Below are 22,193 nucleotides of genomic sequence, written 5' to 3' on the forward strand. Positions count from 1 at the left end.
TGAGCTGTTGAGAAATACAGTGAGAGAGATTAAAGGAAGGGAGAGGGTCCGGTAGTGGGGGAATAGCGTGAGACGAGAGTCAGGTGGGCTCCAGGATGGAAGGACTGTGGCTTAAAAAGGCAAGAGGACAGGCAGGAAGGAGATAGCTGGGGTAGAGCTTCGGCAAAGGGCGGGAGGCATTAAACGGGCGCGGCACGGCGCAGTGCAGCAGCCTCCGGTCTGGGCACGCGCAGCACAGGCGGGGCAGACGGTTTGGCGGGGCCGCTGGAGTGGGCGGGGCCCCGTCGTTCCCGGCGCGTGCTGACCCCCCTGGCTGAGCGAGCTCGAGCACCAAGTAGGGGGACGAGGCGGGCGTTTGTTCAACGATAAAATGGCGGAGGAAGTTCCGCGCTTCAGCGCTCGGCCGGCTAAGTCTAGTATTTCAAAATTTTGGCGGCACTTCTGTTGTAAATCCGCTGAGAACTAATTCATAGTTCTGACTTTTTTGTTAACTTCGGAGATTAAGTGCAAAAGTTTGTGCTTCCAGATCACTGTTTGTAGAGGTTCGAGTATGATTAATTTTTGTTGAACAGTGGGGGGAAGGGGAATGAAAATCGGCGTTCTTTGCTAATGGATGTGGAGCCAGTGGATGAAGACGGTGCAAATGTCGAAAGAGAACATCGACAGAAGAACCAGAAGGAGCAAGGCAAAAAGTGAGTGAAGGACCACTGAAAAGAGAATGACAGCGAATGTATTCAAACGTTAGTTCTCTACAGATATGATCAATGAGTTGAGATGATGGGTTGGATGATGGGACATTTTTAGAGGGGTGCCTATATGGTTGTCTTATTTCACTTTGTAAAAGACCAATAACGGCGAGGGTGAGGTAACTTAAAACAATAGAGGAGTTAGTTACTTAAAGACGTTAATCTTCATGACAAACCTAATCCTAAACTGGTTTCTGAGTGATTCATGCCATCAGGTTGGAGGCTTGCCTGCTCTCCATCTCCCTCTGGAGATGGTTGGGCCATGTGGGATGATTCTACAGTCACGTATTAGTCTGACTCGGGGAATGGGTACGTCCTTTCCCTGTAGGACATCAGTGTTTGAATGAATGGGTAGCTTCCAACCTGATGGTATGAACATTGATTTCTCTAACTTACATTAATGCCACTCCTCCCCTTCTTACCCCATCCCTTATTTATTATTCTCTTTCTCTCCCCCCCCCCTCTCTCTCTGGCCCTCTCACAATCACTCCTTGCCTGCTCTCCATCTCCCTCCGGTGCTCCCCTCCCCCTTTCTTTCTCCCTAGGCCTCCAGTCTGGTGATCCTCTCCCTTCTCCAGCTCTGTATCCCTTTTGCCAATCACCTTTCCAGCTCTTAGTTTTATCCCTCCCCCTCCTATCTGCTATCATTTTGAATTTCCCCCTCACCCTCCCACTTTCAAATCTCTTACTATCCCTTCTTTCAGTTAGTCCTGACGAAGGGTCTCGGCCCAAAATGTTGACTGTACTTGTTCCTATAGATGCTGCCTGGCCTGCTGCGTCCCACCAGCATTTTGTGTGTGTTGCTTGAATTTCCAGCATATGCAGATTTCTTCGTGTTTGACGTGGTATTGGGGGTCAGAATTTGAACTTGACAAAGTAACTTCCGGCCATTAGACCTAGCAAAATCTTCACTAAAATTTTGGGGTCTGGTCACACAGTCTAATGTTGTCATATTTGGAGAATTGGACCTTGTGGACAACATGAAACTAGAACCTGTGAATGTACATCGCATAATATAGAGTATAAGTAAGGAAGCCCATTTATGCTCTTCCTCAGTAAATGTGGAACTAAAACGAGATTCAGATCATGGTCTTAAAGAATAAGTAGAGTCAAGGCCCTTCAGCTTAATTATTCAAGACAACCAGGATTTCCATCTGAACTAATCCCATTTCCCTTCATTCAACCCTTGTCCCTATAAACCTTTTCTACCATGTACCTGCCCCTTTTTAAATAATTGTTAACGTACCTTCCTCAATCACTTCATCTGGCAGCTAATTCCATATGCTGTCCAACCTCTGGGTGAAAAAAGTTGCCCCTCAGGTTCCTATTAAACCTTTCAGCTCTCACTTTAAACCAGGGGTTCCCAACCTGGTGTCTGCAGAACTCTGCTTAGTGGTACTGTATTGTTCCATGGCATAAAAAAGGTTGAGAACCCTGTTTTAAACCTATACTGGCTGGATCTCGATTCCCCAACCCTGGGAAAATGACTGAGTGCACTCACCTTATGTCTCTTATGATATTACGCATCTCTATATAGAATGCATTCATTTAGCTACACTGTAGTGGAAAAGGTCTCAAGCTGCTCAATCTCTGTCCGTAATTCAGTTCTTGGAGTCCTAACAATTTCCTCTTTACTCTTTCCAGCTTAATGGTGTCTTTCCTGTAGCAGAATTGGTGCTTTAACACTGTTTGGATGAAACACTAAATGTAGATGGGCACTGGATAAACTCTGGATGGGGGATTTCAGTGTCCAAAAATGGTTTGATATCCTTTCAACTGATCAAGCTGACATGTCTGTCAATCTGGGTCCATGATGGGTAATAAGGAATTAACATGAGAGTTAAGCTACTTGAGTTTGTCCATCTGTTGCAGATGTATGTCCTTGAGCACATTTGTAGGGGTGACCACCAGAAAATTCTCAAGGAGATAAAGTTCTTTATTCACATCAAGGTATCTACCATTATATTGCTGAATGGAATGGTACAGTTGTAACATGGGGCTAAATGCATAATAAACAGCATATTAAACAAACTGGAAGAAAACTGTGGTTTTATTTCTAGCTCTGAATGATTGTAGTTAATTAAGCAGATCATGAGGGCAGAAGGATTCAAGAGTATCTCAATAATGGCAGGGTTGCAGCATGTGTGTGCTAAAGGTCAAGCTGAAGCACACAACCATGTTCATATAGAACAGGGGTTCCCAACTGTTTTTATGCCATGGACCAATACCATTAAGCAAGAGGTCCATGGACCCCAAGTTGGGAACCCCTGATCTAGAAGTTCCTCCTGAAATATGTCAACATCAAGAAACTATCGTAACCAACTGGGTTTGCTTCACAAGATTCTGAAAAATGACTGATTGCCTTGGGTATAGCAGTGGTTATGGGAGCAGCTTACATCTGTGTTTTATTGAAGACTTCCTTCTTGCTGTGGGCAAACTGTTCCTGTACATGAACCTTGCTGACATCTATCCAAACATGTGAAAAATTGCTTTTAGAAAGCAGGGCAATTCAAAGGCTAATTGCTATTCATCTGCCCACAGGAAAGTAATATAATATGCACACAAGCTATCATAATCCATGTTTTAACCAATAATCTCCTTCCTGATGTTTAATTTGGGTTTCAGTGCCACCCTCTGGCTCTTGACTTCATGGTAGACTTATGTTAAAACCAAGGAGTTGAACTTAAGAGATAAAATGACACAATTTTGGAAGCGAGTACTCTTGACATCAGATAACGTTTGTTATATTTGAAATTAGGGAGACCTAGCAAAATGAGTGTATCTAAGACCATAAGATCACAAGATATAGGAACAGAATTGGCCCATCAAGTTGGTAATTTCTAAAGTAAGTACGTTCAGCACGGCATCATGGGCCAAAAGGCCTGTATTGTGTTGTAGGTTTTCTATGTTTCTAAGATCCCCATTCTGACTCTGTCCACTCACATGATGACTGCTATTATGATGGCTGTTGTGCTTGCCCCTGCCTTCCTTTAATTTGCTCTTGTTAATCAAGCCCAAATCTAAATTGGTTGATGGTCAAAGCTCTATTACCCTTGGAATTACGTGATGGAATAACAGATATCGGCATACTCAGCATACAGAAAACATTATAAACACAAGAGATTCTGAAGATGTTGGAAATCCAGAGTTAACATGCACAATCCTAGAGGAACTCAGCAGCTCAGGCAGCATCTATGGAAAGGAATAAGGAGTCAATAATTTTGGAAATACTCATTAACTTAGACTTCATCTACTGAGGAAGAACCAGAGTTAGCATCAGATTACCCTTTCATCATCTAATTTTTAAAAAAAAAACTTACGTGAAATCAAAAGTGAGGTTGAGTGCACAGTATTGATGTGAGGGAGAATTTTTGAGGTTTTTTGTTACTTGATGCCATTTTGATTTTAGTTACAAAACCTGCTTAAGTAATTTATTGAAATAAATCAAAATTGTATGCAATTTTAAAACAGCAATGGTTTATTTTCTTGCTCCCAACATATTCCATGCTTTGCTCAGCCTTTCTTAGAAACTTTTTTTCTAGCCCCTCTTCTAAAGTTCAAAGGATATTCTATTATCTAAGTACAATGGCATGCAAATTTCTGTTTCTGTGAGTAGTTAAGTGAGTAGAAGATGAACTGATCTCCAAAAGTCATAAAGTTAAAGATGAAACATTCTTTTCAACATTTTAAGCAAGATTAGTGTATTATTTTTGTTTTGTACAATTCTAAAGTGGAAAAAAAGGAAAGGAGCACCATGCAAAAGTTTGGGCACCCCAACAGATTTGAGCTCTCAGATAACTTTTACCAAGGTCTTAGACCTTAATTAGTTTGTTAGGGCTATGGCTTGTTCACAGTCATTGTTAGGAAAGGCCAGGTGATGCAAACTTCAAAGCTTTATAAATACCCTGACTCCTCAAACCTTGTCCCACAATCAGCAGCCATAGGCTCCTCTAAGTGGCTGCCTAGTGCTCTGAAAATTAAAATAACTGATGCCCACAAAGCAGGAGAAGGCTATAAGATAGCAGAGTGTTTTCAGATAGCCATTTCCTCAGCTCATAATGTAATGAAGAAATGGCAGTTAACAGGAATGGTGGAGGTCAAGTTGAGGTCTGGAAGACCAAGAAAACTTTCCGAGAGAACTGCTTGTAGGATTGCTAGAAAGGCAAATCAAACTCCCCATTTGACTGCAAAAGACCATCAGGAAGATTTAGCAGACTCTGGAGTGGTGGTGCATTGTTCTACTGTGCAGCGACACCTGCACAAATATGACCTTCATGGAAAACTCATCCTCACCACAAAATTCAGCGTCAGAAGTTTGCAAAGGAATATCTAAACAAGCCTGATGCATTTTGGAAAGAAGTCCTGTGGATTGATGAAGTTAAAATAGAACTTTTTGGCTGCAATGACCAAAGGTATGTTTGGAGGAAAAAAAGGTGCAGGATTTCATGAAAAGAACACCTCTCCAACTGTTAAGCACGGAGGTGGATCGAATATGCACTGGGCTTGTGTTGCAGCCAGTGGCATGGGATACATTTCACTGGTAGAGGGAAGAATGAATTCAATTAAATATCAGCAAATTCTGGAAGCAAATATCACACCGTCTGTTTAAAAAAAAGCGCTGAAGATAAAAAGAGGATGGTTTCTACAACAGGATAATGATCCTAAACACACCTCAAAATCCGCAATGGACTACCTCAAGAGGCGCAAGCTGAAGGTTTTGCTATGGCCCTCAGTCCCCCGACCTAAATATCATTGAAAATCTGTGGATAGACCTCAAAAGAGCAGTGTATGTAAGATGGCCCAAGAAACTTCCAGAACTAGAAGCCTGTTGCAAGGAAGAATGGGTGAAAATCCTCCAAACAAGAATTGAAAGACTCTTAACTGGCTACAGAAAGCATTTACAAGCTGTGATACTTTCCAAAGGGGGTGTTACTAAGTCCTGACCATGCAGGGTGTCCAAACTTTTGCTTCGGGCCCTTTTCCTTTCTTTTGTTTTGAAACTGCAAAAGATGGAAATAAAAATAACCTTTCTTAAAATATTAAAGAAATGTATCATTAACTTTACGCCTTTTGGAAATCAGGTTCTCTTTTACTTACTTAGCTATTCACAGTAACAGAAATTTTGACCAGTGGTGCACAAACTTTTGCATGCCACTGTACATTTATGTTACCATATACAACCTTGAGATCCATTTTCTTTTGGGCATACTCAGCAAATCTGTAGAATAGCAACTATAACAAAATTAGTGAAAGACTGCCCAACTAGGGTGTTCAACCAGTTCATTATGCTTCCAGTTCATTAACTTCCAGTATTGTTGAAATTTTAAAGTTCCATGTTAATACACTAGCCAGGGAATGAGAGTCAACACCTTTGTTCCTGTTTTCACATGTAAGTTAAATATATTAAGGCTTTTTTCTCTGTGGGTGAGTCTTAGCATCTGTTGGCCACATTTAATAAAGAGCGAATCAAGATGACCTTATAAAATGTGGATATGGAAGTACTGTTATTTTATCAAGGAAATACTGTTAATTTATATTATTCCTTATGTGTCCTCAATAATTGCAAAGCATTTCAAAGCCAATTAATCACTTTTCAATTTTAGTCACTGTTCTGTCCTCTGTAACAGCTAGTTTATGTACAGCAAAACTCAGTTTTGGCCATGAAACCAATCAACAGTTTAACAGTTAAGTAGTTTGGTAGAAGGGAGGTATTGGTAATGACACCAGGGAAATTTACTGTGAATAGCCTCAGGAATTTTGTAAACAATCAGACTTGGTTAAATTGGTTTTCTTTTTTAGAAATTGGGAGAATATGGAGTGCAAACTAGGTAAAAGCCTGGATCTGTTTACACTGTTTATTTGTCTTGTCTATTGTGTAACACCTAACTTGTGCATTATCATCTGGTATCATACAACAATTATATCCACCAACTAGGGATTTAACCTTGAAATTATCTTAGATGTTGTATATACAGTAGTAGCCATGCATTAGCCTGCATCATACTGAACGTGAAACTGTTTTTCTGAGTTATTGTTTGATGGTTTTATAACACATCAGTTTCAATTCAAAATTGTCTTTAGTGAAAAATCTGCTTTAATTCAAGTTTTTTCATAGTGTAAATCACTCCTTTAAAGAAAAATAATCTGTTTCACATTTGAATCTTATTATGGCTTACGCCCAGTTCTGTGCTGTACTTGTGCTATTGGACAATTTGTCTTTTTTTTCAATGAATTCAAACAGAACCTCCAATTCAGAAAAGTGGTGTGTTAGAAATTCCTTTGTAGAACAATGCAACCATTACAAAGATGCAGATTTTTAATGTATTCTATTGTGCTTGGTGGTGAGTGGATGTCTTGGCAGTACTCAATAATGTAGAATTGTTTCTATTAGTTTAAGGTCCAGTTCATTCTAGAAAGTTCAACAGCTAGTGAAGGGGTTCGAAAGAAAGACCTACAACTCAGCTGTATTATTTCTTCATTTTTAATGTGTGGTGGTAAGTTGTACTTTTTTTTATCTGTTAGCATCTAGATAGGTGTAAAATTGTCAATAATGTGAATTTGTAGTGCGGCAGTTGAAAGGAATGCTGTGTTTGAAAATACATTTTAATGGTGATTTAAATAAACTTGAAATACTGTAAATTGCACACTAATTGATCTTTCTGTCTAAATGTAGTGATATTAAATCCTATCTCCTCGCTCACTCTATCCATTTGACACATCTGCTTCCTCAGCACTAGTTCCACAACACAGCTAATTTACTTGGTTCCTTTCTCGACTTAACCATTAGCTGATGCTGTTAAAGGTTCTCGCTGCTTTTTGCACTGTCCATCTCTATCCAATCTGTCACTAGCATTTTCCCTTTCTTCAAAGAAAAATCTTTTGACCTAATTCCATCATTGGAAATTGTTATCCAATCTCAAACGTTTCTGTTCATCTTATCTCCTAAATCATTTAATCTCTGTGTTTTATAGTTGCTATTGTATCAAGTTTTTGCAAAGTTACAAATGATATACTTCATGATCGACAGTCAGTCTCAAACTGTCTGCTGCCATTAACACAATCAACCGTATTATTTTCCAATGCCCCACATGGTTGTCTGTCTTGAGAATGTAAAACATATAACAGTATAGTACAGCATAAGCCTTTCGGACCATGATCTTGTGCTGACCTATATAAACCTACTCCATGATCAATTTAACCTTTCCCTCCTGCTCGGCCCATAATCCTCCATTTTCTTTCACATTTGTGTGCCTATCTAAGAGTCTCTTAAATGTCCCTGTTGTCCCTCGCAGTGTGTTCCAGACAGTCACTACTCTGTAAAAAGCCCAAGTCAAAGAGTCACTAGCAATGACTTCCTGCTCCAGCACTGCCACCCCTGATTCCTCTCAGATAACTATCCCTATTGTTTCTCATCTACACATTTCTCATCAGTAATAGCATCTGAAAATGGTGTTAATTTCGACATGTAAGCAGATGTCACCCAGCTTCCTTCACCTTTCTGTTATCTATAAATTGTCATTCTTCTTGCTTGAGATCCTGTGATGGATGAACAGAAATTGCTAAAATTGCAATTGTTCTCTGTACCTGCCAAAGCTGAGTTACCCATCCAATGACTATCCATTTTACTAGCAATTCTCTGAAGTAATCAGGTCACCTCTTGTCTGTCACTTAGATCTGAGATGAGTTTTGGACTTCATATTTATACTATCTCTTAGGTAATCATTTAGTTACTCTATAACTATCTTAGTAACATGTCAGTTCCTTTTTTTTAAATCTTGTGATTTCCTTATTCCAGTGCACTCTTAGCTGGACAACACAGTGGCATGAGAAATAGAGTTCTTGTTATCTTGGAGGTGTACTGATTAGTAGGTTACTTGTCATTGTAAATTATCCAAAGTGTAGGTTGGTGGTAGAAGAATAAGGATAAAGTTAATGAGCATGTAAGACAGGATAGGTTACAATGAAATAAAGGTGGAAATGGGATTGATGAGTTTGCTCTGTGCGTCAGGATATCCTAATTCCATAGCATTAAAAAATACATATATATTCCTGGCCTTCCCTTTTTGGCCTATAAATTAGTTATTCAAAGTTTTTTGCTTTTGTCCTACGTGCTGCTATCTCCCCACTGTTCCTCAAACTACTTCAACTCCAGTTAAGGGATGCCTTGAATTAAAATAAATTATCCTTACAAATCCTTAAATTATCTTACAAGTCCCTTTATGATCTTAACATTTCTTACATCAATGTTGTCCTCCAGACCTGCAACAAACCAAAGTATCTGCATATGGCCTATCAAGTTTGCATCACCATTCCATCATCATGGCTGATTTTTTTTATCCCTCTCAACCCCATTCTCTTGTCTTCTCCCATAACCTTTGACACCATCAACCTCCACTTTAAATTTACTCAATGATTTGGCCTCCACAGCTGTCCGTGGCAATGAATTTCACAGATTCATTACCCTCTGGCTGAAGAAATTCCTCCTCATCTCTGTTCTTAGGGGATGCCCCTCTATCCAAGGGTGTGCTCTGTTGTCCTAGATTTCCCCACTATAGGAAACATCGTCTCCACATCAACTCTATCTAGGCCTTTCAGTGTTCCTAGGATTTCAATGAGATCCCTCTCTTCTTTTCCCTACCCCTTAATTTTCTTCTAAACTCCGGTGAGTACTAGCCATCCCACTCTAAAAGTTCAAAGTACATTTATTATCAGAGTATGTATACATAATGCAACCTTGATTGTGTCCTTGCAGGCAGCCACAAAACAAAGAAACCCAAAATAACCCATTAAAAAAAAAGATAGTCAAATACCCAGTGTGCAGAAAAAGAAAACAAATAATGAAAACAATAAAAGCAAGCAAATGGCATTCAAAATTGAAGTTCATGAAAGAGTCTGTCTACAAGCCTGGAGCTACAGCCACAGATCAGCACAGACCTGAGTAAATGCTGTGGAGCAGCAAGCTGAGCTGGCCTGTCCCTCACCTCTGGTCCCGACATCTTGATCTTTTCAATTTGACCTGGCACTCAAATCATCCAAATATTGGGTCTGTTACTTCAATGCGTTCTGGAACCTGGACCCTGTCGCTTCAATTCAACCTGTATCCAATCTTTCTAATTTGGGCCAGTGCTCAAATTGCCATCCAAACATCAAGTTCTGTCACTTCAATACACTGTGAGCCCTGGACCCAGAACTGATCTTTCCAATTTGGCCCATTGCTTAAATCAAATGAACCTCAGGACTTCCTTTGCTCCCAGTGACGGGCCTGCCACTTTGCCTCGCCACAATACTGCCACATTTCCTTTTTTTTGTAATTTATTTTTTTATTGAAGTTCATCATCAAACAAACATTTCCATAAGATGTATTTCAGACATTGTACATACATATCATATAATCATATATGTCACAAATCTCCACATAGTATTTATCTGAGTATACACTTATAGAAAAGAGTGGAAAGAAAAAACAAGCAAAAGGAAAAAATTATGTACAAGTAGGGAGTGATTTTTTTTTACAACATATTGATTTGTGAGAATAAAATCAGGGCTATGAGGCATTATGTAGTTAAACCATTTTCCTCAGTATGAATCAAATTGTTCCAGCTTATGATTAACAGATGCTGTTATCTTCTCCATTTTGTAAATGTCCATTGTAATTTCCATCCAATGCAATTAAGGTTGGGCTCTCCTGTGATAACCATTTCCTAGTAAGAGTCTTTTTACCAGCCACCAACAGGATATTCATTAAATATTTATCTCTTTTCAACCATTCTTGGGGTATATACCCAAAATATATGGTCTTATTCTCTAAGGGTATTTCACATTTGAAGATGTCTTGTAGGGCATTGTCCCCCTTCAATAGTCTTTGATAACAGGGCAGTCCCAAAAAATATGATAATGATTTGCATTTTGATTTCCACAATTTCTTCAGCAAACAAGGAGGTTACTATCATAATGGGATTTCTGAGGGGGTGTAATAAAATATCTTATCAAGTTTTTCCATCTGAACTCCCTCCATTTCTGTGAAATGGTACACTTCCATTGATACCTCCATATTATTTTCCTTTCTTCCTCAGATATAATTATCCCTCCTTCCTTCTCCCATTTTGTTTTAATGTATGAAGTTGAATGTGTTTTAAGATTTGACAAACCCTTATACATGCTTGAAATGATTCTACTACCGTTATTTGAATTGTATGCTTTTCTAAATAGCTCTATCAAGCATGTAGTTGCCTTGGTTACATTTTTAAGCGTCCTATTAACATATTGTTGCTTCTGTAAATAACGATTTAAAAATCTTGTTTTTCTGATATGTGTTTCTCTTTATGCATTTCAAAACTGAACAGTGTTCCTTCTTTCATTATGTTGCAAAGAACTGTTATTCCTTTAGCTGTCCAGTCCTTAAATCTAGCATCCAATTTATTTGGCGTAAAATCTGAGTCATATGCACACTATTTAAGAATTGCAATATCTCCCTCTAGATTATATTCTTTTATAGTAGTTTTCCATATTTTAAGAGTCAATTTCACCCATGGGTTATCAGTGGTATTTATGTACCTTTGCAGGTTGTTATCAGCCAAAATTGCTTGTATGGGGATGGGAAGTACCTGCTCCTCAATGTTTTTCCATTGAGTGTCATATGACGGGTTGCACCAACATATCACAGCTCTCAACTGTGCTGCAAAATAATATTCTCTAAGAGAAGGTAGGCCCCATCCCCCCTTTTCCTTTGCTAATTGCAAAGTTTTGAGATGAACTCTAGGCCTTTTACCTTGCCAAATATACCTTGATAACATTTTGTTCCATTCATTGAATTGACTTTGATTAATTTCTATTGGTAGGATCTGAAAGAGATATAGTAGTCTGGGCAGTATATTCATTTTAATAGACTCGGTCCTTGAACTGAGACTAAAAAATGGAATCAGGTTCCATCTTGCCATATCTTCCTTTTTTTTATATAAAGGCTGATAATTGCATTCTGATAATTTTGCCACATCTTTTGGCATTATGATGCCCAAATATTTGAAAGACTCTGTTTGCCATGCCCAGGGATATCTACTTTCAATTTCTCTTGGTGGGCTATAGTTATATGAAAGTAATTGGGTTTTATCTATGTTGATCTTGTATCCTGATAAGTGACCATATTGTTCAAAGGATTGCATAAATTTTAGGTTAAGAGTATGTTGGTTGCCCTAGATAGATCAAAATGTCATCTGCGTAATAAGCCAATTTATGCTCTGTCCCTTTAATAGTAATTCCCCTGATACCCATCATTTTGTCTGATGTATTGAGCTAATAGTTCCAGATATAATGCGAAGAGTAGCGGTGACCATGCACAACCCAGTCTCTTGTCCCTTTCTAGGGTAAGACTATTTGATAAATAACCATTGATTTTAATCCTAGCAGTAGGGTTGGCATATAGTGTCTGAAAAGTTTTAATAATTGTGTCTTGGAAACCAAATCTATGTAAAACTCTGTTTTTAAAAAAAAAAATTCCAGTTAACCAAATCAAATGCCTTTTCAGCATCCACGCTTATCGTATTACTTCAATTTTATTTTTTTGTATATGATCCAAAATGTGAAGTGTTCTTCGTATATTGTCTTGTGTTTGGCGTTGTCGTATAAAACCTGTCTGATCGTTATGTATCAGTATGGGTAGAAACTCTTCTAATCATTAGGTAAATAATCTATAATCTACTGCCGCATTTTCAAGTCCAAAGGAAGGTTACAGGCTATTGATTGCAGTGATTGTTTACCAGGAAGAAGTGTGATTAACAAAGTATTTAGTTGTTTTCTTTGTTTCATTGGCCACCAGTAAGCGGTCACTGAGTTTCACTAGAGCTATCTGAAACACTCCTCGCACATCAATTCTTTGTTAGAAACTAGAAATCTACAGCATATTAGAGGCCTTTCAGAGCATAATGTTGTACTGACCATGTAACCTACTCTAGAAATTGCCGAGAAATTTCTTATTGCATAGATAATTTCTAAGCTCCTTATACCTATCTGGGAGTCTCTTAAAAGACCTATTATATCTGCCTCTACCACCTTCACTGGCAATGCATTCCATACACCCACCACTCTGTGTGGGAAAAACTTAGCTCTGACATCCCCCTTGTACCTACTTCCAAGCACTTAAAATGATGTCCCCTCGTGTTAGCCATTTCAGCCCTGGGAAAAAGCCTCTGGCTATCACACGATCAATGCCTCTCATCATCTCGTACACTTTTCCCAGAATCATCATCTCCTCTGGACACTCTAATGTCGTACATCTTTTCTCAGATAAGGGGCCCAAAACTGCTCACGATACTCCATGTGCAGTCTGACCAGTGCCTTGTAAAGCCTCAGCATTTGGGCCCTAGCTGAGATATTTGTGACATTGTTTTCTATGGGTATGGTACTGGAAGATGAGAAGTGGCTAATGTGCGTTTAATTTAAGAAGGGCAGCAAGCACAATTGGGGAAACTATAGTGGATGAGCAAATATCAGTGGTGGGAAAGTTGCATCATCTGCCTGCATTTGGAAAGTCAAGAACAGATTTGGGATAGTCAACATGATGTGTATTGGAAATTATCTCTCATGAATTTGATTGAGATTTATGAGGAAGTGACTGAGATACTGACATGAGAAAACAGATGTCCACATGAACTTTAGCAAAGCTTTTGACAAGGTACTTCAAGTTAGGCTAGTATGGAAGTTTCTATCACATGGGGTCTAGGGTGAATTAGCCAATTAGGTACAAATTTGGCTTGATGGTAAGAATTTGGGGGTGGTAGTGGAGGATTGTTTTACAGATTGGAGGATTATGACCCCAGGAATTGATACTGGGTCCACTGCTTGTCCATAGTTATTTTAATATTTTACAATAACTATTTCAATATATAATGATATTGAAGGTGGTTATCTTCATTATCACATAGAAGTAATTGTTTGCAATCAGTCAGTCAGCACTAAGTAGGTATTTTGTTCCTCTGCCTATCTCTATACACAAGACAAATTTAACAGTTACCAGATTTATGTTAAGAATTTGCACCATAGAGAAAATTACAGAATTGCAATATGAAGTGGAGCTATAAAATATGGATGAAAGTTGCTTTTGGGGCTAGGATACTTTGATAAAATGTTCTTTTTTATTCACTACTGGACAAGGAAAGCATTAGGAGTTATGGAATTTGAATTTGGTGAGATGTAACTGGCAGACCCTGAAATATAGTAGTTGGTAGGTTTTTATATCATTCTGGCAGCATTCTTAATAATTTTCTGATTCAATGTATGTTGGAATATCTTCTATAAACTGCTGTTGTGTGATTCCAGTGATATTTCTAGGTTACTAGTCCTTCCCATACAACTCAATTCACCTTTCTCTCGACATACAAGCTTCCCTTACCTTGTCATCCTTGTCCTTCCTGCTTACTGAACATCTGTGTGTTTGGTCTTTAAACACTCTCATTTAAAATTTTAACCACTTTTTAAAGGATAGAGTATTTGGGAACTGTTTCTGGCTGTTTTGGAACCTTTTAGAAATCACTTACCTGGATTTGGAAACTGCAGATCTGGATCAAATATTTTAAGATTCAAGACTGTTTATTGTCATTCTTCAATACATGAAAGTAAAGCAGAACAAAATGATTGTTATTCCAGATCTAATGCAGCATTAAAAAAAAACTCCAATAAGCGTAAAGAACATAACAATAAAAACAATTAGAAGCACAATAAATAACATGATTGAAGTCACCTGCAACTATGAAGAGACTGTCCAGATGCTTATTTTGTAAAGAACTGATGATGCAGTAAATTCTCCCATGCCTTCATGGCACTAACAGTGGGCGGGGTGTAGACAGCAGTCATGAATGCAACAGTAAACTTCCTGAGCAGGCACTGCCGTCCAACTGCATGATGTTCAGTTGCCATAGAACATTGACTGCCCAGCAATCAAAGATAGAAATTCTGATGTTTAGAACTTGGAACATAAAACAGTACAGCAAAGGAACAGGTACTTTGGCCTGATGATGTCTATGCTAACCATGATGCTAAATTGTTAACTTGCTGTATCTGCCTCCACATGATCCATATCCCTCATTCCCTGAATGTTCCTGTTCCTGTTTAAATGCCTCTTAAATGTGACTATCGTGTCCATTTCCACTACTCCCCCCCCCCCCCCCCACCACTCATCACAGCACATTTCAGGCACTTAACATTCTCTGTAATAAAAAAAACCCATACATCTATGCTCTATTATTGGACATTTCTACCACGGTATAAACAACTCTTGACTATCTATCTACCTATCTATGCCTCTCGTAACCTTATAAGCCTCTGTCAGGTCTATCTCAGCCTGTGATACTCCAGGGAAAATAATTCCAAGTTAGTCCAACATTTTCTAGTAGATAATACACTCTAATCCAGGCAGCATGCTGGTAAACTGCCTTCTAATGTGGTGGCCAGAACTTCATATAGTGGTTCAAATGTGAACTAACCAATGTTTTGTACAGCTGCACCATAACTTGCTGATTCTTGTACCCAATACCCCAGCTGATGAAAGCAGACATCCCACCTCTATCACCCTATTTACATATGTTGCTACTTTTGAACAGCCATGGATTTGTACCTACCTCACGATCCTTCTGAACTTAAGTTGATGCTGCATTCCTATCCTTTTCCTTTTAAAGCTGAAAACAACACAAGGTAAATTTCCACAGGCGTTAAATACTCTTAACTGAAGTGCCTATTGTTTTTGTTTTAAGTACATACAGTGACATTCCAGTTGTGTCCATGGAAATGTCATAGCTATGTCTAGTTTAATCATCACCTGAAATCTGCAAATGGTGGGAAATTATGTCTTAAAACCAGTAAGATAAAGAAAGATTTGTTTGATAAATGTAACCTCATCTTTTCAAGCACTCAAAAGTAAACTGCGTGGATGAATTACTGTGATGATCTATGCATTATTGTTTCATAAACAACATCACTTAGAGTAGTGGTCACCAACCTTTTTAAGCCCAAGATCCCCTTCCTTGGCCTTAGTGAAAGGCAAGATCGACCTACTAAATTGATTAGTCACACGCATGCGCACCGGGGCAGAAAAGACTGGAAGTAAGACCCTGCAACCCAGAAGTAGAAATAATGTATGTACACCAGGGTCACCGCCCTTTTTTTTGCACCACGGACCGGTTTAATATTGACAATATTCTTGTGGACCAGCCGACCGGGGTGGGGGGGGCGGGGGTGTTAAACAGGACTGGAATACAGCGATACTCAAAGGGGGTTCCTTATGTCCAGTCTATTCCGCAATTTAGTTTTTGTGGCTATCAGCATTTACTTGTCCCGCTTGCTCACGTTTTTTCCACTCAAAAAAACTCAAATAGGTTTGTCTTTAGTTCTGGGTGCTTGGACTCAGGGCATCGAAGCAGTTTTGAGGGCTTCATTGCCTCATTAGACAGTCTCCGGGCCCGAACTCCAGCCTCCCACCCACCCCGAGATGCCTTGGCCAGGTGTGGCTGGTTGTGGGTGTGGTGAGAGGACAAGGTAAGGGCCGGAGGTCCCTGAACCGGGGCTGTGGCGGTCGCAGTTCTGAGAGAGTGACTGACCGAGCAAGTAGTGCGACAGGACGTGCGCCCGCCCCCCTTGTAGGATCTATTGGCCGACAAAAGTTTGACTCAAGGGATGACTTTCAGTAGATCGCAGCAAGGTAGCTGCACTGCTACTTATGAAACCCTGAGCCTGAATTAGGTTTTCTGCAAATATTTTAGCACTGGGTTCCCCCATGTCATTCGGTGTGCTAAGCAGGTTTAGAGGCGGCACCCATCTCTCTGCACTCCAGTCCAATAGCAACAGCACTTCTCACCAGCCGTGCGAGGTCAACTATTGATCCCTGGTGTGAGGGTATCACTGCGTTTAGGCGACTGATGACCTCGTGTGTACTCAACAGTGGGCATGACGGAATGAGGAAAGGTGCAGCTGACCCATATCATTTCATATCACCAAATCACATAGTTTCCTCGCGGCCCAGTGGCTGGGGACCACTGAAATACACTGTGTAGTGCATGGCGGGGGAGCTACGCACATGCGCACTGGGCAGAAAGAATGGAACTAAAACCCAGCAACCCGGAAACAATCTCTCAACAGTATTTGTGTTCTTATTTTTCATTTTTTTGGGATCTACTGGGTAAGTCTCAAAGATCGACCAGTCAATTGCGATCGACGAGTTGGCGACCACTAACTTAGAGGAACAAGTAAAATAGGCCACAAATATGTCCACTGTAAATAGCAGTATAACCATTTATGGTCGGCATACTGCTGGCACAGCTAAGAGCAGCTGGTTAAGTACTGCAATCTTCAATAACCTTTTGAATTCTTTTCTTTACAACAAACATGTTTATCCACTTGTAGTAATCATCATGTAAAAGAGACTATTTATAATGAGCAACTAAAATTTTGATGAAAGAGTTAAATATCTATCTTTATGTCATTGATTCAGTAAGCATATTATCTTTTTTTTAAAATTCAGAATTCTCATTTCTGTTAGCTAACAGGCTGAGAATCCATCAAAATAGCTGAGGGATTTTGCTTCCTATAACTAGTGATTGTAAATGATTATGTAGAATTATTCCAACCATCAGTGAATGAGTTAAATACATCAGTTTTGGAACTTGGAACGCACTTAGAAGCTGTGCATGGCTTTTCCTTAAATAGACATCTTATCTCTCATTAACTTAGTATTTGGTAACTGGTACAAGCTCAATGGTGACATTGCAAAAGAAAATTATTTTCTTTTGGATATTATTCACTTAGCTCAATTGCCTTAATCTGTCTTATGAGCATTTAAACAGAGAGACAAATGATTAAAAAGGTTCCTGTTCTAAAATAATGGTATTCCAAATGCAGTGCACCAATAGTATGAACACTTTTAGCTCTTGTAGGTAATGCATATCATCTCATTTTCTTGGGTAAATTATTTGTAGAACAAATGCCTATTATAGAATAATAACTCGGGTTAGTTCAACTGCAAACATTCTCAGGTATGCTTTACATAAAGTTGGAATACCTACAGCAGTGAAATTTCATTTCCACTGTGTCTCTGTTTCCTTAAATGTATAAAACATGTTTGCACTAAACTTTACGTACATCTCATTTGTTTGACTTTATTAGCAAAAACCACCGATCTTAAAAAGATTATAAAACTTTGAATTGTTCTCTGTATGCTTTGTGTTGTATTAAGGGGCCATATGGATTCTATGATTATGCAGGACAGATGTGAAAGCTGATTTATTTCTGTCCTGTGCTAGCAAGTAGGACACTAAATTTTGTTCCATGCTTTCATCCATCAGATTTGGGGAAAGATCCAATTAGGTTTTAAAAAAAAATCATTTATTGGATGACAAGGCTGTTTGTTGTTCTATTGAAAATGCAAGCCAAGCAATTTTCTAATTTGATTTAATGGTGATTTTAGTGAAATCATTTAAAGGAGGGACTGAGGCACCATGGATGGCGTCTCCCACTCATCACATGTCATGTTGTTTTCCTAGAAAATACAGATGTGAAATTTAGTGATGGGGTGATACAGCATAACAGGCCCTTCAGCCCAACTCATTCATGCCTATCATGTGCCCAAAAAGTTGGTCCTATTTGCCTGTGTTTGGCTCAGATTCCTCAACCTGTCCTGTCCAAATACATATCCAAATGTCTTTTCAAGATTTATTTCCAGCTGGCTGGAATTACAGAGCAATGCTCACAGAATGCTGGAGGAACTCAGCTGGTCAGATGGCATCTATGGAAGGAAATAAACAGTCAAAATTTCAGGCCGAGATATTTTTTCAGGACTGGAAAGGAAGGGGGCAGAAGCTAGAATAAGACGGTTGGGGGAGTGAAAGGCCAGGAAAGCTGATTGTTTATTTCTTCCCATAGATGCTGCTTGACCTGAGTTCCTCCAGCATTTTATTACAGTTACAGAGAAAATACAATGAGGGCAGACAATAAGATGCAAGGTTATAACAAGGTAGATAGTGAGATCAAGGTTCATCTTATTCTACTGGGAAATGTTCTATAGTCTTATGACAGCAAGTTGGAAGCCAGCCTTGGGCCTGTTGACATGTGCTTTCAGGAGTTTTGTATCTTCAGCCCAAAGGGAAGTAGGGAAAGAAGGAATGTCTGGGTTTGGTGGGGACCTATAATTATGTTGGCTGCTCTACTGGGATAGTGAGAAGTGTAGACAAGATGCATTGCAGCAGAAGCTGGTTTCCATGATATACTGAGCTGTGTCCAAAACTCTAATTTCCTGCACTCTTTGGCAGAACAATTGCCTTACAAAGCAGTGGCGCACCAAGATAGAATAGTGCATCTATTTAAAAAATGGTCAAAGGGCACATGCCAAATTTCTTAAGCCTTTGACTTCTCTACTGTTGATGTAAACAAGAGTGTGTGCTCTGCTCCCCTTCCTGAAGTCAGTGACCAGTTTTTTTAATTTTGCGGACATTGAGGGAAATGTGGTTGTCATAACACTATGCCACTAAGCTTTCTAACTCCTTGTGTACTCTGACTCATTGTTATGTGAGATTCAGTCCATATACATCTTTGTCAGACTCTTATGAATTGACTATAGCTGTGCATTCAACATAATTTCAACAGGCTCAACTCCAAAATTCCTCAACCTTGAACATAGCACCTCACTCTCAACTGAATTCTTGACTTCCTGATTAACTGAATGGAATAAGTGAGGAGAGGCAGCAATAATTCTGCCATCATTTTTATCAACATTGGTGTCCCACAATGCTGCTTATTCAGGCCCTTAATCTACTCTTTATTCTTCTAGATTGGCTTGCCATACCTTGTGAGAGGCCTAATTAATGACGTCAATCTGCATATAGACCATTGAAACTAAATTAGCAATATTGATGCAGAAAAAGAACTCCAGGAGTGTGTCAAGGATGGGTCCAGTGATGGAACAGAGTGATAAACTCTGATAGGCTGTCTCTGGATTGTTGCGTTCAGTTCTGGTAGCCCTGTAATGGGAAGGGCGTGGAGCTTTCAAGATACTGCCTCAACTAGAGGGCATGTCTTAGCATAGGTTGAATGAGCTAGGGCGTTTCTCTTTGGAGAGAAGGAGGATGTGAGGTAATGTGATAGATGGAAGGCCCGGTGGGGAAGGACCACAGTCTCGGGTTCTTCTGCTGCGGGAGTTGAGGGTGGGGGGGTGGGGTGTATACCCCTGAACAAGGGGATGTTAATACGGAATAACAGAGTGCCACGTGGGTGGCGAAAAGTGTGAAAATGTAAACACCGTAATGGAAACATTTGTAAAGGATTGAGAGTCATTGAACAGTTTATTGTATATAATTTTATTTTGGAATACTGTGCAAATACAAAAAAAAAGTATTGAACATGAGATGAAGGGCCCTTGAAAGTGAGTCCATAGGTTGTGGGAACAGTTTAGTGATGGGGCAATTGAAGTTGAATGAAGTTATCCCCTCCAATCCATTACTTTTTCTCATATTTTCTGTTCAAGAGCATTGGTGTTTCCATACCAGGCTGTGATGCAGCCAGTCAATATACTCTCCACTACACAACTGGAAGTTTTGTCAATGTTTTAGATGACATTCTGAATCTTTATAACCTTTAAGAAAGTAGAGGCACCACTGTGGTTTCTTCATAATGACACTTAAGTGCAGTTATTTAAAACAGAGTTGAGGAAAAACTTCTTCTCCCAGAGAGTTGTAGAGGTGTGGAATGGACTGCCTTGGAAGACGGTGGAGGCCAATTCTCTGGATGCTTTCAAGAAGGAGCTAGATAGGTATCTGATGGATAGGGGAATCAAGGGATATGGAGACAAGGCAGGGACTGGGTATTGATAGTGAATGATCAGCCATGATCTCAGAATGGCGGTGCAAACTCGAGGGGCCGAATGGTCCACTTCTGCACCTATTGTCTATTGACCCAGGATAGGTGGTCTGAAATGATAACACCGAGGAATTTAAAGCTGCTAACCCTATCCATGTCTGATCCCCCGATGAGGACTGGCTCATTGAACTCTAGTTTCCTTCTTCTGCTGTCAATAGTCATCTCCTTGGTCTTGCTGACATTGAGTGAAAGGTTGTTGCTGTAGCACCACTCAACCAGATTTTCATTCTCCCTCCTATATACTATAGACCATAAGATGTAGGAGCAGAAGTAGACCATTTGACCCATCGAATTTGTTCTGCCATTCAATCATGGGCTGATCCAATTCTTCCAGTCATCCCCACTCCCCTGCTTTCACCCTTTGATGTCCTGGCTAATTAAGAAACTATTTATCTATCTCTGCCTTAAATACACCCAATAACTTTGCCTCTACAGCCGCTTGTGGCAACAAATTCTACAGACTTAACACCCTCTGACTAAAGTAATTTCTCTGTTTCTCAGTTCTAAAAGGACATCCTTCAATCCTGAATTTGTGCCCTCTTATCCAAGAATCCCCTACCATGGGAAATAACTTTGTCATATCTAATTTGCTCAGGCCTTTTAACATTTGGACTGTTACTATGAAATCCCCCCTCATTCTCCTGAACTCCAAGGAATACAGCCCAAAAGCAGCCAGACATTTCTCATACGGTAGCTCTTTCATTCCTGGAATTATTCTTGTGAATGTTCTCTGAACCCTCTCCAATGTCAGTTTATCGTTTCCAAAATAAGGAGCCCAAAACTACAAACAATACTCCGTCTGGTCTCACAAGTACCCTAGTGAGCCTCAACATCACATCCCTGCTCTTGTATTCTATACCTCTAGAAATGAATGCCAACATTGAATTCACCTTCTTCACAACCGACTCAACCTGAAGATTAATCTTGAAAGTATCTTGCATGGGGACTCCCAAGTCCCTTTGCATCTCTGCAATTTGAATTCTCTCCCCATCTAAATAATAGTCTGCCCGTTTTTTTTATTTTTAAATTTTTTTTATTGAATTTTCAAATAGGTTACAGAAAGAAAAAAAATTATCAACACTTCCCCACTTCCCTTAACCCCGACCCCCTAACATATCCCGATAGGGAAAAAAAAGAAGAAAAAAGAAAGAGAGAAAGAATGTCTGGATATCAGAAGATCCCCACATGCTCCATGGAGTTCATAATAGCTTTAGTGTATATATTTCTTTCTTTCCCCAGATAACCAATAATTTTATCTTCTGATTTATTTAATATATTTAATCATATCTTTTGTAAATAAGGGCGCCAAATTTTCAGAAATATTTCATATTTATCTCTTAAATTATATGTAATTTTTTCAAGTGGAATGCAGCTAAAATTTTCATTCTTCCAACGATCTATACTTAAGTATGAATCCAATTTCCAAGTAACTGCAATAGCCCTTTTGGCTACTGCCAATGCAATTTTTATGAATTCTTTCTGATATTTATTCAATTTGGATTTTGATTTTATCCCTTCAATATCGCCTAGTAAAAATAATGTTGGATTATGTGGAAG

The 22,193-nt window shown here is 39.3% G+C and overlaps 1 protein-coding gene across 4 annotated transcripts in view; it reads left to right on the top strand.

Moving 5' to 3' along the window:
• The first annotated feature begins 343 nt into the window (after positions 1–343).
• Positions 344–22,193, top strand: part of gjc2 (gap junction protein gamma 2) — a 124,621-nt gene continuing 102,771 nt past the window's right edge. For 2 of the 4 annotated variants that reach the window (XR_009512569.1, XM_059971761.1), the window contains exons 1-2: positions 344–692; positions 7,138–7,240. The gene's annotated coding sequence lies outside the window, so the exon portion shown is untranslated. Of the gene's footprint in view, positions 693–7,137; positions 7,241–11,308; positions 11,449–22,193 lie in introns of those variants that run through there. The other 2 variants (XM_059971762.1, XM_059971766.1) reach the window with 2 other exon arrangements.

This window comes from Hypanus sabinus, chromosome 6, assembly GCF_030144855.1.
Source record: "Hypanus sabinus isolate sHypSab1 chromosome 6, sHypSab1.hap1, whole genome shotgun sequence".
In the NCBI taxonomy this organism is placed as follows: domain Eukaryota; kingdom Metazoa; phylum Chordata; class Chondrichthyes; order Myliobatiformes; family Dasyatidae; genus Hypanus; species Hypanus sabinus.